Source organism: Protopterus annectens, chromosome 15.part0, assembly GCF_019279795.1.
Source record: "Protopterus annectens isolate FY-2018-M chromosome 15.part0, PAN1.0, whole genome shotgun sequence".
Taxonomy (NCBI): domain Eukaryota; kingdom Metazoa; phylum Chordata; order Ceratodontiformes; family Protopteridae; genus Protopterus; species Protopterus annectens.
In genome coordinates, this window is record NC_056749.1 from 474,448,321 (window position 1) to 474,466,331 (window position 18,011).

General features: G+C 41.4%; 1 protein-coding gene across 4 annotated transcripts in view; it reads right to left on the minus strand.

Annotated features, from left to right (window-relative positions):
* Positions 1-18,011, minus strand: part of COL4A5 (collagen type IV alpha 5 chain) — a 3,591,008-nt gene that overhangs the window by 3,185,480 nt on the left and 387,517 nt on the right. The gene's annotated exons all lie outside the window — the stretch shown is intronic.

An 18,011-nucleotide genomic window follows, 5' to 3' on the forward strand; every position in this document is an offset into this window, starting at 1 on the left:
CTCTATAGCTGTGCCAGTGGGGAGTCTTATTGGGGGACCTGGAAAAAGAGTGAGAAACCAGCCCTGAACTGACTGTTGTCTCTGTGTACTCTTAAGGGAAACTGTACTTGATGCAGACAGCTCCATCTGGAAATACTGTGTGTGTACTATCCACCTGGTGAACATCCCCCACTGTTGCCAGTTGGGTTTTTATTGGGCTATTTTATCATATGACTGTTTGAATGAGAGTATTCAAGATTTATGTGGTTATTGACTCTAGTATTCTGAAGAAGTCTTTGTTACATTCTGACGAAAGCACTAAATAAAGTTGTGTTTTTGCACACTTTGATGTCACTTTTTTGAGTGCTCATAGCAAGTTTGGTGATTCGTGGCTGTCATCAGTTTTTGTTTCAAGTCTTCATTTGGGTTACTGATTTGGCCAGTGGTGAGGATTGAGGCTCCTTGATTACTGGTCCAGTGGAGAGTCATCACACACACGTAATGTGCTCTTTCAATTTTCAGATTCTGTTGTGAAACATCAGTCCAGCTTCTTATTTGTGTCTTCATAAAATTAATACAGTCTGTTCCTTCTAGTTTCTTTGGTACTGTAGAACATCTCAGGTTTTCCCTACATGCTTTGTCCTGTAATTCTTTTTTTGAAAATCTCTTCTTGAGCAATCTCAGACTCAGCCAGCCTTTTCTTCATTTTAACCTCTGATTTTTGCAGTTTTCTCAGCTCTTCTGAATATGTGTTTAAAGCTTTTTCCATTTTCAAGGGTTTTGTTGTTTGAGTTAATATACTTCTTCAGTGTTTTGTTTATTTTAATAGATATGAGGACATTTGACTTAATTTTTCCTCGAGATTACTGGAAGTCGTGTCTTGCATCAAAGCTGGGGCTGAAACTGCTTTTTGCTGAACAGCTACAGTATTCTTCTCAGTCAGTGTTTTCTTTTCACCTTTTTCAGTTGACTTTCTTTCAGGCTCTCTTAGTTTCTTCTTTGCTGGCATCCAGTCAGTATACTTATTAGCCAGTACCTGAATTTACTAAAAAGTGACAATTTCTTTTTTCCCTCAGGGAAATGCGAAGTTAAGTTGTGGATCAGTGCGCAGCCATCTTGGAAAGTCTTCCTGGAATATTGTTTGCAGGTACACTCCTTGGGTTTCTGATAATAAGCAATATATATCACAAATCTGTATTTATTAATTTACATTTGTTTACCAGAATAGTCCAACTGGGCAACTGCCCCTTCTCAGTGGAGGTTTGAGGAGATAAATTCCACCAAAAACTACAAAAGATACTAGCAAACACACAAACACAGGCATGCACCAGAAAAGCAAAATGCAATATATATACATAACATGAAAAACAGACATACGTACAAAAAGACCATATCAGTTAATTATTTTGTTTAGACAAAAAGTACAGTTATGTAAGTAAATTTACCATAATGGAAGATGTTTGAATGATCACTGCTGCAGTAGCTTTAGCTATATGAGTTGTATCCTGCCAGCGATATAACAGCCAGTCAGCTTCCAGTGCTTCAAGGCACCTTCCAAGTACCCAAACTGTTAGCCAGCTCGAGCTGAGCTGACTAAAAGACAAGTTTGGGCACCAAGCCCTTCACAGCGTTCCTGCCAAAGGAGAGAGGAAGGCTGTGCCTGAAAGAACAATGTTAAAACAACAAAAAATAGATGTCCACACACTGGCATAAAAACACAAAAAAACAATAGTCATGGAGAGATGGAGCGGCTACTGCAGCAGTGATCATTCAAACATCTAATGTTATGGTAACTTTATATACACAGCTGTACTTTGTTCACCATATTACTCACTGCTGCAGTAGTCTTAGCTATACGAGTAGATTATACTAGCTTGCTGCATTTGGGAGGTGGAAGGAGAAAAGTGCAAGAGTCCCTGGAGAATGGCCCTAGTAAAGCCTAACCTGGACCAAGAGAAGAAATCAGGTTTATACTGCTTTGTAGAAGTATGCACAGAGGACCAAGTAGTAGCTTCTGGAATAGTTCTAGAAACTAACCCTTTTCAAAAAGCCATCGATGAAGTCAAGGCCCTGATAGAGTAGGCATTGACCCCACCTGTAACAGTTTTGTTATGGTAAGTATGACAAAATAGATAGCCATTTGGAAATAACTTGTTTTGACACAGGTTGTCCCTTCTTACCTTCACAAGAAATAAACAATTGATCCGAGTATCTCTAAGACTTGGTTCTTTTAAGATAGTACCCAAATTGTCTGTGAACATCCAAGGTATGGTGTATCCTTTCTCCCTCATTTCTAGGTTCAGGAAAGAAAATGGGGATATGGATAGTTTGGCTTAAAGTAAACTCGGATACCAATTTACGCATAAAAGAAGGATTAGTTCACAAAGACACCCTGTCCCTATGGAAAATTAGATTGGTTTGACTCACCATAAGAGCTTGCATCTCAGATATTCTACTTGCAGAGGTTGGAGAGCCTCAAGTTAGCCAGGTAAGTTGGTTCAAATGGAAAATAATAACTTCTCTAACACAAAATAAAGATCCTGAAGAGGGGTCACAGGTTTACTTTGAGGCATGTTGTGCAGAAAATCCTTTTCAGATACATTTTGATATGAGACTGCATTGAAAGAATAGAATCCATTGGCAGACATGCTGAAGTGGCTGATAAATGAATCATCACAGAGGAATAGCAAAGGCTGCAGGATTGTAACTTACACAAATATTGTAAACCAGTCAAGAACTATCCCTGAATGGGTACTAGTTATGTTGTTTGCCCCAACTATAAAACCTTTTCTTTTTTCTAATATATGATTTTCTAGTAGCAGGCTTTCTTGCTTCCATTAGTGCCTGTGACATGTGCTCAGTAAACAGGTGCCTAAAAGCAATTAAGACTGTATCATACAGCCAGTGAAGTAAAGTTGATTGATGATGGGGTGAATCAACCACCAGTGTTCTCGTGTGACTAGATCCAGCCTGTGTAGAAGCTTGTGGTAATTGTCTCTGGCCATTTCCAAATGAAGGGAGAATCATGGCTGCCTGAGTCAGAAGGGAGTCACTGCAATGATCTTGGGGTATTCATTCTGAATCTTCAAATGTACCCTGGATATTAGTGGAAAGAGTGAAAAAGCCTACAGTAACATTTCCGTCCAAAGGAAAAAAAAAGCTAACTGCCTTCTAGGACTTCTTACATGAAGTCTTGTAACAGAATCTTGCTAGTTGATTGTTCAGAGAGGAGGCAGAGAGGTCTACTTGAAGAACTCCCAACACATGGATCAAACCTTGGAAGACCCTGATCTAGTTTACATTTGTGAGGGTCTGCCCTGTTCCTGCACAGCTTGTCTGCCTCACAGTTTTGCTCTGAGTGTAGGACACCTGTAGAATGAGATTGTGCTGTGAAGCTGTACATCAAGCTAACATGGTCAATCTGCTTAGGGTGTATGACCTGGTTTCTTCCCCCCTACTTGTTGATGTACCACATGACTGTAGTACTGTCTGTAATAACTTGAAGAGGTCCTGTTGAACAAAGATGATTCACAGAGTTGAGTGCCTTGATCCAAGCATCTCTTTGATACTTATGTGCTAGTGTCTGCTGTTAGTGTTCCACACACACGCACATTGCAATGAAGACTTCAAAAGGTAACACAGAGTACTGATAATGTAATCCAGACACACAAACCCTTAAAACATGTCTGAAGTCAGGAAGAATAAGGATTTAATGATAAGCATCTTTTAAGTGTAGTGTTACTAGGAAACCTGAAAGTGGAAGAAGAGGTAACACGTGGTGAAGTTACCATCATTTTGAATTTAGGCATTATCACAAACAGGTTTAGGAAAGAAAGATTCTGACCTGATATCCAAGCATTTTCTTTGTTTTCCACTATGAACATCCTTAAATAAAAACCCTTCCACACCTGGGAAAGAGAATGGTTCTATCACTCCTTGTTACAGCATGTGATGAAGAACTGATGGATAAAAAGTGACTCCCTGGAAAGGAGGAATTTCCTCCCACTGCTACCTGTAACATTAATGAATAATCTTCAGGACCCATTTTTCTGAAATTATTTGTTGTCAAAGAGAAAAATGGAAATTCAGATTTTCTGGAATAAGAACAGGGCCAGGTGGAGGAGGTCACAAAGTCTCTTGAATAGTCATTCAGTCTTGTTGGAGGGTCCTTAGTTTTGGGAGGCTCAAGGCTTCTGTTTGGAACCCCATTGCCATTTCGTCTTAAATGTTCTTTTACCTTTATTTTGTTGATACTGTTTGTTTCAGATTTTTACCAAAATTGGATTAGGGGTTAAGAGACTCCCTTGGAAAGTTTGGAAAAGGAAGACTGAAATCTTAGAGATTCCCTGGATCAGTTTATCCCTGTCATCATACTTTTTGATTGCCTCTGCAGCAGAGGGGCCAAGAATTAAGTTTCTTTCCAAGGGAGATTTTAAAATCTCATTTTTACCATCGACATTTGGGAGGTTCTGAGAAAGTAGACATGCAAACCTTCTTAAAACAGTACCAGTGGCCATAGCCCTGGAAGAAGAATCAACATAGTCATACACAGACTGTAAACAATGAGTAGTGACCTGTGCGATAGAAGAAATTAAATTATTTAAAGCAGATTTTTCCTCACAGTAAGAAACTGCAGTTAAAACATTCCTTATACTTCCACATTTAGTCAAAACAAACTTTAATATATGAGCTTGACAATTCACAATTCTGAAAAATCAGAGTTGCAGAAGTACACACGTTTTCCTATACTTGTCAATAAATTTCCAATGTTTCTAAGAGCGAGTACGACTGGAATTAACAAAACGTTTGGAAGCAGTGGGATTAGCTAAAGCTACAGCTGCTGGGTAAGATTTGGGAATAGTGTATAAAAACTTAAAAGACTTAAAAAAGGAATTGTATACATTTAATGTGACTTTTTGGGGGCAACAGACTATCAGGAAAACTGCAGGCAGTTACACACATTCAATAAAGCAGGCAGAGCAGGAGGAATTGGTGTATGTACTGGGAATTTCTTCTGTAACAACTCATAGTATTTTCTGAGGGACTGAGAAACTTCAGTGTTCTCCCAATAAAACCACTGGCACATTATATAAAAAGAGTCTTGGAGAAAGAGAAACCCCCACAGGGAGAATCAGAAACTGAGCTCTTTTGAGTCTGAATTGGAAATCATAGGGGGTTGAAAAAACAAATCTGTCCCTACATCTTCCTACTCAGATTCAGAATATTGAATCTCTTCAGGAAAACAGGTGTCCCTCTTTCTTTTAGCAGAAACTACTTTACAAGAAAGATCAATAGCCTGAATAAAACCCTGATCCAGATGCAGTAAACTACTCCAGTCTAAGGAAATTTGAGGAGGTGTAGACGCATGCTTAGTTCTGTTTATTTTTTGACAGGAAAAATTGGGTCATACAAGTTACTAATGGCAGCAGTAGCTTCCCTAGGGATGGGCACAGCATTCTGGCACAAGAGGGAAGCCTTCCCTGCTCCCTCTCCCACGACCAACTACAGTGGCTCGCCCATGGTCCACAGTGGCTGTAGGTGCTACACCAGAGGGAGCAAGGCTAAAAGATGAGTGGTCTGAGGTACAACAAATAGCCACAGCAGAGTCACCTACCTGCAGGTGAGGTGAATTGTTAGCCTCCTGTGGTGGCAAAGGCTGTTTGTTTAACTTTTTCTTTTTGTGGCTGGAAGAAGAACTGACCATGGGACTAATACTTTATTCCATAGTCAAGCCGAAAATGGTGCCTCTTTCCCAATGAAGACAAGTAGCAAATGTCGGTAAAAACTACAAGTCATTAAAATTCACTTTTTTCACAGAAAAACACAGTGAATAGTACTTTAAAACACTTTGCTAGACCCCACAAAAGTAAAATAAACACAATTTCTTTGCAGAAAAATGTTTTTCAGTTACACTTTTAAACCATCATCATCAAGAGTGCTAGTGTTTAAAAGTACAATATATTTTCATGACAGTCTATAAAACACAAAACTCCTAGCTTTAAAATAACTTTTTTTGGAGGAAAGTGATGTTGTGTCTTTGGACGTCTTGCTGTGAGGCGACAATGCTACTGCAGCACCACCACCACAGTCTTTTGGAGGAAAGTGATAAATCACAAATAATATTTAGAAAATGTAAAGCTTTTCTTCAAAGGGCCTTATCTGTCCAGCAAAGGAACAGCACCAAGCCAACCTGTCGATCCTCAAGATCCTTAGTGAAGCATAACTTTCAATGGTAGTAAAGCTCATGTTTGGACATGTTGAAGGTGCCCTGAAGCATTGGAAGCTGGCTGGCTGTTATATCCTTGGCAGAATATAACTCATGTAGCTAAAGCTACTGCATCAGTGATTAATATGAGAAAGATTAACGGTGTACACAAAAATGGAAAGTACAGTATTGTAAGTAAACTTGCCATAACAGTAGGTGTTCTAGTAGACCCACTGTTTCAGTAACCTAAGCTATTTGAGCCCTACCCACTGCCACTGACCAGCTTTTTGAAGTTTAATCTCCCATTCCACACATTCTTGACTGTTAAAAGCTTGAAAGGAGCTCCAAATATAAAGACAGCTAAAGCGTTAAAACTCTTGCAGCTTTCTTGTCCCAAAAAGAGAGGTAATAGCACTGAAAGCAAAAATGATAGGAAATTTAACACAACTGCAACTACATACACAAGGATATATATAGCCACACCCTGGCAACACGAAAATATATCAAAAGAAGGAGGCTGGAGGGAGGGGATGGGTACTGCATCGTGATCTATTAGAACATCTGTTACAATCTTTTTACTTACAACTGTACCATGTTCAATACTAGATTACCATTTCAGTATTTGGGTAGCTTACTATAGCTTAGAAACAAAAAAGGGAGGAGGAAATAAATTAAAAATAAATTAAAAATCCAGGAGCCCCTGGAGAATGATTCTAGCAAAGCCAGTTCTGGGCCAAGAAAAGGAATCAAGTCTGTAGTGTTTTGCAGAACTATATACAGAGGACCAAAGTACAGATGTGTACACTTACCATAAATGTAGATGTTCCAGTGTATTCACTGTTGCAGTCCTCACATATGGGTTATCTGCCTGCAGGTAACCCTCAGCCAGCCTGAATACCAGAGTATTGGGATTTCTGCATTGGCTGCTGTCGCTTCTTCCATGACGTTAGGTCGTCAGGGATATAAAAAGTACAGTTGTGTACCTACCATAAATGTAGATGTTCGAGTGTATTCACTGTTGCAGTCATTACTCTTGGGTTATCCTGCTGGCAGGCTACCCTCAGTCGGCCAGAATTCCAAAGTCTAGATCCGGCATCGGTTGCTGTCACCTCTTCCCTGACGTCAGAGTGCCAGGGGTATAAAAGATGCAGCCGACACCATTTTCTTCAGTTTTTCTTGCCCCAGGTGTCAGGTGCCCCAAATTGGTAGGCTGAAAAATATGCCAATAAGAAATGCATGCACAAAAATAACATTTCCTTCATCTATAAGCAAATACACCAAAAAGGTTGTATAGGATATAGAAGTGCAGATAAGTCCCAGCAAAGAGAAGGGGAATGGTGGGTGGGTAACCTGGACTGCAACAGTGAATACACTCGAACATCTACATTTATGGTAGGTACACAACTGTACTATGTTCATCGTGTTTCACTGTTGCAGTCATTACTCTTGGGTAAAATCCCACAGCTGAGGATGGGTGGCTGGGCTAAATAGGATTAGGAGAGGCTATGAGGCCCTGCAGAACTGCAGTGGCAAAGCCTGCTCTGGACTTAGAGTAGAGAGGCAAATGGTAGTGCTTTGTAAAGGTGTGCACTGAACTCCAAGTTGCAGCCTCTAAGATATCTTTGGTTGGTACTCCTCTGAGGAAAGCTGCTGAAGTGGCTGCTGCTCTGGTGGAATGAGGCCTAATGCCCTTAGGCACTGATTTGCCATGTTGTAGGCAGGGAATGAGTGCAACTACTGTCTCCAGGCTGTGGCAATGCTGAGTCCAAACACTTTTCAGATACCATTGTAGTTTCCTCATATGCAGTCTGGCATATGGAATTAGTAGAATGCAGGATGCCATGAAACCCAAGGACTGCAGGATTTTCCTTGCAGATAAGGGGGTTTTTGTTGCCAATTTATTGAAGTAAGCAGTCAGTTGCTTTTGCTTGTCTGGCATGAGATAAGCCATCTGGGCAGTTGTACTTAAGCTTGCACCCAGGAATATCTCTTGAGAGGGCACTAGTTTTGATTTATTTTCATTTACTGTGTACCCTAGGCCAATTAGTAATCTTTTTACAAACGCCAGATGCTTTAGAAGAGTCTCTTTGTTCTCTGCTTGAATTAGGCAGTCGTCCAAGTAGGGATATATTGAATTCCTTTTTGTCTGCAAAATGCAATTACTGGTGCCAGGTATTTTGTGAGGACCCTGGGTGCAGTAGATAAGCCAAAGGGCAGTGCAGAGAATTGGTAATGCATTAAGCCAGCTATGAATCTGAGGTATCTTCTGCAAGACTGTCTGACTGGGACATGCAGGTATGCCTCTTTTAGGTCCAAAGTTACGAGCCAAGCCCTCTTGCCCAGCATGGGCAGTAGCTGCTGTAAAGTCAACATCTTGAATTTTGGAACTTCCAGAAACGTATTTAGTATAGACAGGTCAAGTATTGGTCTCCAGGTTTTGTCCTTCCTGGGTACTATGAAAAGTCTGGAGTAAAATCCTTGCCCCTGCTCTTGTTGTGGTACTTGCTGAATGGCTCTCATGTCCATGAGGGCTGTAATTTGCTTTTGTGCCTCTGCCCATTGATTGTGTGGCAGGTCCGGCATGCCCTTTGATCTTGGTAGAGTGTGAAAATGGAACCTGTAGCCTTGGGACACTATGTTCAGGTCCCATTTGTCTTGGGTAACCATTTGTCAATTTGATGAAAAAAGTGCTAGTTTTCCCCCTAAGGGGGCTGTCAAAAGAAAACTGCTTGGAACTGGTAAAGGAAAGTCATTGGGACTGTTTCCTGTAAGGTTATGATTTGTCTCCTCCGCTTTTGGAGGTAGGAGCACCCCATTGTTTAGGCCTGTATGAGCCTTGGGGCTGAGATCTGCCTCTGGGATGCCTGTATCTGCCTCTTTGTGGTCTGTCTGACACTGGAAAGGACCAATTTTTAGAAGGCCAGTTCCTGATAAACCTGGGTGGCTGTACCTGTAAGAAATCATTGACTGTCTGCATGGATTTTGCTTTATCCTCCATTTTTTCAACACCTCTTCTGCTTTAGTACCAAACAAAGTATCATGCTGTAATGGTGCATCTAATAATTTTGCTTTAACATGATCAGGCAGATTCTGTTCCTTTAACCAAGCATGCCTTCTAATAACAGAACCTGTAACAGCGGCCCTGCAAGAGGCCTCCAGTGAATCATAACCACATTGCAAAGTATGCTTTCCCACTTGTTCAGTTGCATGCAATAAATCCTGCAATTCCTTGTTCTCTGAACATTCAGTATTTGTCAACATTTTCTGTTTAAGCAGTGACATTAAATATTGCTGATATTTAAGCATATGAATCTGACAATTTAAAGCCCTTACAGCCAGGGTAGCAGAAGTGTAGACTCCCCCCCCCCCCCCGTCTGTCTAGAGCCCTAGAATCCCTATCAGAGGAGACAGGGTTTTTTGCAGTGGAAGCTTTAACCCCCTTGGGACCCTGAGATATAGTTTCTGGGTCAGCAGTGGGGTTTTTATATAGGAATTTATGAGAATCCGGGACCCTGTAGTATCTGTCTGGCTTAGCAGGTGCTGGGAGTAAAGAGTCAGGGGACAGGCCGGACTCTGAAAATACATCATCTACAATGTCTAAAAGAGCTGGAATAGTAAGAGGTCTGTGCTGAGGAAGAAGCAGAAAGCCTCTGAGCCTTTTCTTAGATTCAGAATAATCTTGGCTCTCCCAGTGGAAATGCTCCCTTATAGTATGCAGGGTTTCCCCAAAAGAATAATCCTCAGGAGGAGAGGCTGAAGGAATGGATTCTTCAGCATCAGAATCCTCATAGGGAAGTATGGAGTAATCCTGTTCAGAAGAGGAATCAGAGGAAATAGATACCTGATCAGAAGAATCATACTCTGTCTCTTGCCTAGGCCTCTTATCAGGAAGGGGATGGGAGCCCCTGATCAAAGTATTAGGTCTTCAGCCATTCTGAGCATCTGTTTTTTAGGCATGGAAGTCTGAGTAGGAGAATGCTGTACTTGTTTCTTTGTCTTTAGAGCTGCTTTAGTCTTTGAAGCTGAGAATGGCTTAATATATAGTTGTGTAGGTCTGAAGACACCCTCAGAAGCCGATGCCTGCTCAGGGGCTCCGGACCCATCTGAGGGAATGATTTCCGAGTGTTCAATACCTTGAGTATCCAGAGGCCCAGTCGGCTCCACGTGGGAGTTGGTAGTGGCCTGTGGCTCTGAGGTAGCGGGCGCCAGGGGCTGTGAAAGCGCCTCACTGAGAACCGGTGAACCAGCGACTGGCCTAGTAGAGGCTTCATCGTCGGTTTTGGACCTCGGATGCCTATCCTTGTCCTTTTCCTTGCGTTTTTTGTAAACTCCAGTTGTCGGCTGGTCCAATGGCATTATATAATTAAATCTTCGGCCAAAGTAATGAAATGCAAAATCGAACCGACGATTGATAGTGCGTTGGTTAAATCTAGCACAAAAGCGACAGCTAGCAACGATGTGATCAGGGCCTAGGCAAGGAATACAGTAAGAGTCAAAATCCTTATGAGGTATTTGCTTCCCACAAGAAATACAATTGTTAACTTTTTCTGACATTGGGCTGGAGCAAGAAAAAAATTTTCCCAACGGGGTACTTAGCTTTAATGAAGACTTTGGTTCTGAAATTCGGATTTGAAAATCTCAGGAGTCGGCCAACCGGCACTTGCGAACTGCTTTTGCTTCAGGCACTGCACGGCAAGAAAGACTGAAGAAAATGGTGTCAGCTGCATCTTTTAAATCCCTGGTGCTCTGACGTCAGGGAAGAGGCGACAGTAACCGACGCCGGACCTAGACTTTGGAATTCTGGCCGATTGAGGGTAGCCTGCCAGCAGGATAACCCAAGAGTAATGACTGCAACAGTGAAACACGATGAACATCATGCAGCCGACGCCATTACATCAGTTTTTCTTGCCCCATGTCAGGTGCCCCCAAAATAGGAAGCAATTACATGGTATGGAACACCCCCAGCAAAAAGCAAATACACATGATATAAGATATGTTAAACAAAAAAGATAAGTAGAAGTAAAGAGAGATCAAGGGGCTGGAGGGAGGGTAACCAGGACTGCAACAGTGAATACAATCGAACATCTACCTTTATGGTAAGTGTATACAACTGTACTATGTTCCCTCATGTTTCACTGTTGCAGTCATCACATTTGGGTTGATTCCTAAATCTAAGGAAGGGTGGAGGTAGTTAAGAAGCATTAGGGCTGGCAATCAGGCCCTGTAAGACTGCTGTGGCAAATCCAGCTCTGGATTTAGAAACAATAGGTAAGTGGTAATGATTGGTGAACGTGTGTACAGAGGTCCAGGTTGCAGCTTCCAGGATGTCCCTGGTAGGGACTCCCCTGAGGAATGCTGTAGAGGTAGATGCAGCCCTAGTGGAATGTGTTCTGATCCCCTTTGGGGTAGGTTTCCCATGGTGTTTGTAGCAGAAATGGATGCAGTGTGCTAGCTATTTAGAAATGGTTTGCTTTGAAATGGCCTTGCCCTCTGCCCCTGCAGCAAAGCTAACTAGCAACTGGTCAGACTTTCTGAGAGGCTTAGTCCTGTCCAGATAGAAACTAAGCTGCCTGTGCACGTCCAGGGAGTGCAGGATCCTTTCTCCTTTATTCTGAGGATTAGGGAAAAAAGTTGGCAAATGAATGGACTGGTTTAAAGCCAGACTAGACACCACCTTGGGCATAAAAGATGGATTAGTCCTGAGGGAAACCCTGTCCATATGGAAGATAATGAAGGGTTCCACTGCCATAACCAGAGGATGAGAGAAGAGGGGTGGCTCAGTATTATAATGAGCTGAGATGGCAGAGGCATGAATCTTAATTGAAGAGAAGGATAGGCCCTTGTGGAGCATTTCTGTTAAGTAATCTAGTATATGAGGTAAGCTGGGCACAGTCGCATCCCTTCCCTGAGACTGGCTCCAGGAACAATATCTTTTCCATTTTTCCGAATATGATTTTCTAGTACTAGGCCTCCTTGCCTCAAGAATGACATCTAGCTTCTGCTTACTGAGGGTTGCCGGTGATTAGTTCAGGGGATGAGCCACGCTGCAAGGTTCAGGGTCTGTAGCTGAGGGTGCAGAATCTGGCTCACCTGCTGGGACAGCAGGGAAGGAGTCTGAGGCAGGTGCCATGGTGGCAGTACTGTCAGACTGCACAAAAGAGGGTACCAGTGCTGGCATGGCCAGTCTGGTGCAATCAGGATTGTCCTTGGCTTGTCCTGTTTGATCTTTAGTAGAACCTTCGAGAGGAGGGTCAGAAGGAGAAAGACATAGATTGAGAGGCTTTCCCAGGTAAAGGACAGGACATCCACTTTCCAGGCTTGGCTGTGGAGAGTTCTGGTGCAATATTTGCTCAATTGATAGTTCTGAGGGGAAGCAAAAAGGTCCACCTCTGGTGCCCCCACCTGTTCCTCAAAAGCTTGAATACTTTGGGTTCCAGTTTGCAGTCGTGTGGGTCCATGAGATTTATGCTTAAGTTGTCTGCCAGTGAATTTAGTTTGCCTGGTAGGAATTGAGCTTGCAGGTGCAATTGGCTGCTCAAGGCTGTGTTCCACAGAGCCATGGCTAATCTGCACAGTGAGTAGGAATGGGTCCCCCCCTGCTTGTTTATGTACCACATAACTGTGGTGTTCTCTGTCTTTACCATTAGTTGTCCTGGAAGATTAAGGCCTTTGAAGGCTGTCAGAGCATTCTGTACAGCTAACATTTCTTTTTGATTGATATCCAGGTCCATTTGCCCTGAATGCACTGCTCTGCCATGTGAGCCCCCCCCCCATGCATAGTCTGAGTCTGTTGTTAGGGTTTGGGCGGCAGGGGGTAGAGTGAAAGAATCCCTTGTTGTGGTTGCAGGCCTATGCCCACCAAAGGAACTCTGTCCTTAGGTAAGGAATGATAGGAATCATTGTTTCCAGGTCCTGAGAATGTTGACACCAGAGACTTTTTAGGTACCATTGAAGTTTCCTCATATGCAGTCTTGCATACGGATTGAGTAGAATGCAAGAGGCCATGGACCCTAGGGCATACAGTATTTTTCTTGCAGATAGCTGGGTTTTGGTGGTCAGTAGACTGAAGTAGTTTGTCAAATAAATTTGTTTCTCCAAAGTGAGGAATGCCATCTTGGAAGTTGTGTTCAGCTTGCTCCCAGGAATACAATCTGTTGGCTGGGTACCAGCTGAGATTTCTTTTTGTTGATGGTGTACCCCAGTGAAGTTAGAAGTCTCTTTACAAATGCCAGATGCTGTAGTAGCAATTCCCGACTGTCTGCCTGAATCAGGCAATTGTCCAAGTATGGGTAAATTTGAATTCTTCTCTGCCTGCAATATGCAATGGCTGGAGCTAGGCACTTTGTGAACACCTGGGGAGCTGTAGATAAGCCAAAGGGAAGTGCAGAGAACTGATAGTGTATAGAGTCTGCTCTGAAGCGTAGGTATTTCCTGCAAGATCCCCTTATGGGAATGTGCAGATAAGCTTCTTTTAAGTCTAGGGTTGCTAGCCAGGAGTCATTGGCTAGCATAGGAAGCAGCTGTTGGAGAGATACCATTTTGAATTTTGGAACCACCAGAAAGGTGTTGAGAATAGATAGATCCAGGATAGGACACCAGGAGTTTTCTTTTCTGGGTACCAGAAACAGTCTGGAATAAAAGCCTTGTCTCCTTTGCTCTGCTGGGACAGGTTGAATAGCCTTGATACTGAGAAGAGAAAGCACTTGCTTTTGGGCCTCTGTCCACTGGTTCAAGGAGGTCTTGTTATCCGCTTAGGGTTGGAAGGGGGTGGAAGTGGAATCTGTATCCCTGAGAACCAATGTTTAAGACCCATCTGTCCTGGGTAATGTACTCCCAGTTTTTGACATGCAGGGCAAGTTTCCCTCCTAAAGGGGCAAGTACTTGGGCAAGGCTTGGAAGAGTTAAGGATAAGTCATTGTGCAATTTTACCATATGATGGCGGCTTACTACTCCCTGTTTTGGATGTGGGGAGCACTCCATTGCTTAGATCTGCGCGTAACGTGAGACTAAAGTCTTGGTGGTTTGCTGCCCCTGGGTTTGGGCTGAGAAGGCCTGGAAGGGACTGGAAAAGACCAGTTTTTAGAAAGCCAATGCCTACTGAATCTAGGGGGGCTGTACTTGTAAGAAATCTTTAACAGTTTGCATAGATTTAGCTTTCTTCTCCATCCTTTGAGGACTTCTTCTGCTTTATTGCCAAAAATAAGCTCTTGGTTTAATGGTGCATCTACTAATTTTGCTTTGACATGATCTAGCAAGTTTTGTTCCTTAAGCCAAGCATGCCTTCTAAGAACAGACAAACCCAACAAAACGAAAAACAATGTACAAAAATGCAACAGATGTATGCAGAAACAGAAGACTCCCAAGCAACAAGCAGCTAAAATTGCGAGCTTTTATTGTGAGCGCTTTCGTAGAGGTCAATACCCCCACTTCTTCAGACAACTTGCAAACAACATTTCAAACCTTATATATATTTAATTGACATTCTTAATTGTTTAATTATTTCTCTCTAATTAGTAATTTACTACTACTAAAAACCTAATGTGAAAATCTAGAATAAAAACATATTGGTGCACTACTATATAAAATAGCCCAACATATACATTGTTTAAACAAATACCTTCCTTAAAAAAACTTTATGTAAATACATATATTATATATAAAAATGTATATGTCATATCAAAATAAAACTTAAAATATGGCTTTAAAACTTCAGCTTGGCCAGCTAAGAACTTGGTTATATTCAACTGGACGTATAAGAGAATTTAAGTACCTTTATCTGCACTTTTTTTAAAAAATACAGTATTATATATTTAATTTGATTTAAACTGTGTATGAAGGAGTGTTGAAGGAATTTTTAACTGAAGTTATTCTTGCATATTTAAACTGGTGCATGAAATATAATTCTCTTCAGCTAAGAACTTGGTTATATTCAACTGGACGTATAAGAGAATTTAAGTACAAAAAATACAGTATTATACAGTATTTAATTTGATTTAAACTGTGTATGAAGGAGTGTTTGAAAGGAATTTTTTGAGTTATTCTGCTCTTCAGTCAGTGGCATTGAGAAACTGCCCCCCCTGCCTCCTGGGCCCATCTCATTTGCATCATCAACTGAGTGCAGGTGAGATCATATTCTGATTCTCAGGCACTCCTACACTGTGACAAAGAGCATCTTTGAGGAAGCCTTCTAGCTTTGTTTTTTCTTATAACTAGCCAGTTTTAGTTTTTCCAGCACTCAAATCTGTCATCTTAAAATACTCAATTGTATTTATTTACTGCTTGGTGTAACTCATTCTAAGCCACATCCTTCTAGGTTGAGAACTGCTGATTGAGGGCTCAGTGTCTGTTATTCTAAAAGTGTATTAATTCTGGTTTAAGCACTTGGGCTTTCAAGCCAGTTTTTTTATTAAGATTGTTTGCTGTGGCATAGACTGGATTAGGGGCCTGCTGATCTAGCTTTGTTTGTGTAACTTGACAATCCAGACATTCTCTCTCTCTTTCAATGGTATTTATTTTATATTGGTTGTGACTTGTTTGTTAAAGTGTAGCTATCATTCAATTTCTTTTTAATGGATTGACTTCAGACAAGTCCAGTTTGTTTTACATTAGGAAGGGTTTTGTGCAAGCACTGTGTGGGCAGGACAGGTAGCTTTCATCCTTCTAAGTTGGGAACTGCTGATTGAGCGAAGTGTGTCCAAGTGTATTTAGGCACTGGGCAGGCAGGCAGGGCTTCCAGATTATTTTTTATTAAGGTTTGAAAGAAAGTTACTGTTTGTCGTTTTTATTACTTGTACTTGTAAACACCTGCTACCAAAATTTTGCTTGCTCACTAAATTAGCACTAAAGTACTACACCCTCACTCCCCACTGGCCTTGTTTTCATTTAGGATTTCCCCAAATATATTTCTAGCATGTCCAGGTCAGCAGTATCCTTCCTTCACCAAGAATGATGCCACAATAATAGAGAGAGATGATGCTTTAACAATTGGCTTAATGTCTGGTGTCATTCAAAGGGGAAAAGGAGGGTGTATCCATATTCATAAGGATACCACAGGCCACCCTCTCAAACTCAGGAACCCACACAGCCTTTCTGAAGAGACTGGAGGGTATAAATGTATCTCCAAAACACCATCATGGGTGACTTCACAACCATTGGTGAGATCTCAGTCTGGTGGACCCCAGCCATTAACAAACTTTACAATAAGAGGGAGAAAGCTATTACGAACAAGAAAAATCATAGCTATGTTCCTATGAACAACATAAAAATGACTAACAACTGCCTATTATATGTTTTTTGCCAATTTCCATATTGCAAAAACTCAACCATTATCTATGTAACGCTTTAAGCTTTAAAATACTTTTAATAGACATGTATTCATTTAGTCCAGGGGGGGAATATGCTGAAGTTCTTATTTGTCAAAATATTTCTTGATCCTCCAGGTTGAGCTGCCAAGGCCCTCCGAAAACCGAAAGAAAGCTTAAGCAAAGAGTATATGAACATCAATATAGTATACTAAAGGGGGATACCAATAACGCTTTAGCAAAGCACATTATGGACCACCCAACTCAAAAATTTACATATTCGGTGTTACAACAAATTCCCCATGATCCAAGAGGAGGGCCTTGAGTTTTTGCAATATGGAAATTGGCAAAAAACACATAATAGGCAGTTGTTAGTCATTTTTATGTTGTTCATATTTTAAGCTTTATTTTGATATGACATATACATTTTTATATATAATATATGTATTTACATAAAAAAGTTTTTTAAGGAAGGTATTTGTTTAAACAATCTATATGTTGGGCTATTTTATATAGTAGTGCACCAATATGTTCTTATTCTAGATTTTCACATTAGGTTTTTAGTAGCAGTAAATTACTAATTAGAGAGAAATAATTAAACAATTAAGGATGTCAACTAAACATATTTAAGGTTTGAAATGTTGTTTGCAAGTTGTCTGAAGAAGTGGGGGTATTGACCTCTACGAAAGCGCTCACAATAAAAGCTTGCAATTTTAGCTGCTTGTTGCTTAGGAGTCTTCTGTTTCTGCATACGCCTGTTGCATTCTTCTAAGAACCGACCCAGTGACAGCAGCCCTGCAAGATGCTTCTAAGGCATCAAATCCACATTGCAAAGTATGTTTACCAACTTGGTTAGCAGAATGCATTAACTCTTGTAAATCTCTGTGTTCTGCACAAACAGGAATCAACATAATTTTCTGTTTAATTAGCTCCATAATATGCTGCTGATACTTTAACATATGAAACTGGCAATTTAAAGCCCTAATGGCAAGAGTAGCAGAGGTGTATACCTTCTTACCTCATCTGTCTAATGCTCTAGAATCCCTGTCTGAAGGGGTAGGATTTTTGGAAGTTGTAGCCTTAATGCCTTTAGGTCCCTGGGAAATGGTCTCTGGATCTGCAGTAGGATTCTTGAAGAGGAATTTGTGGGAGTCAGGTACTCTATAGCACCTGTCAGGTTTCCTGGGAGGTGGAGGCAAAGTATCACGGGTAAGGCTGAATTCCAGAAAGACATCATCTACAATTTCCAGAACAGGAGGGATAGCTAAAGGCCTGTCCTGAGGCAAGTTTAAAAATACCCTGAGTCTTTTTGGACTGAGAGTAATCCTGGCTCTCCCAGCGGAAATGCTCTCTAAGGGTATGCAGGGTTTCACCAAAAGAAAAATCTTCTGCAGGGGAAGCAGAGGGAATGGAATCCTCTGCATAAGAATCCTCATAGGTAGATAAGGGTATGTCCTGGTAAACAGAAGGATCAGAGTTATCAGACTCCTCATCTGAAGAATCAGAAGGAAAATCGGTTCTTGGTC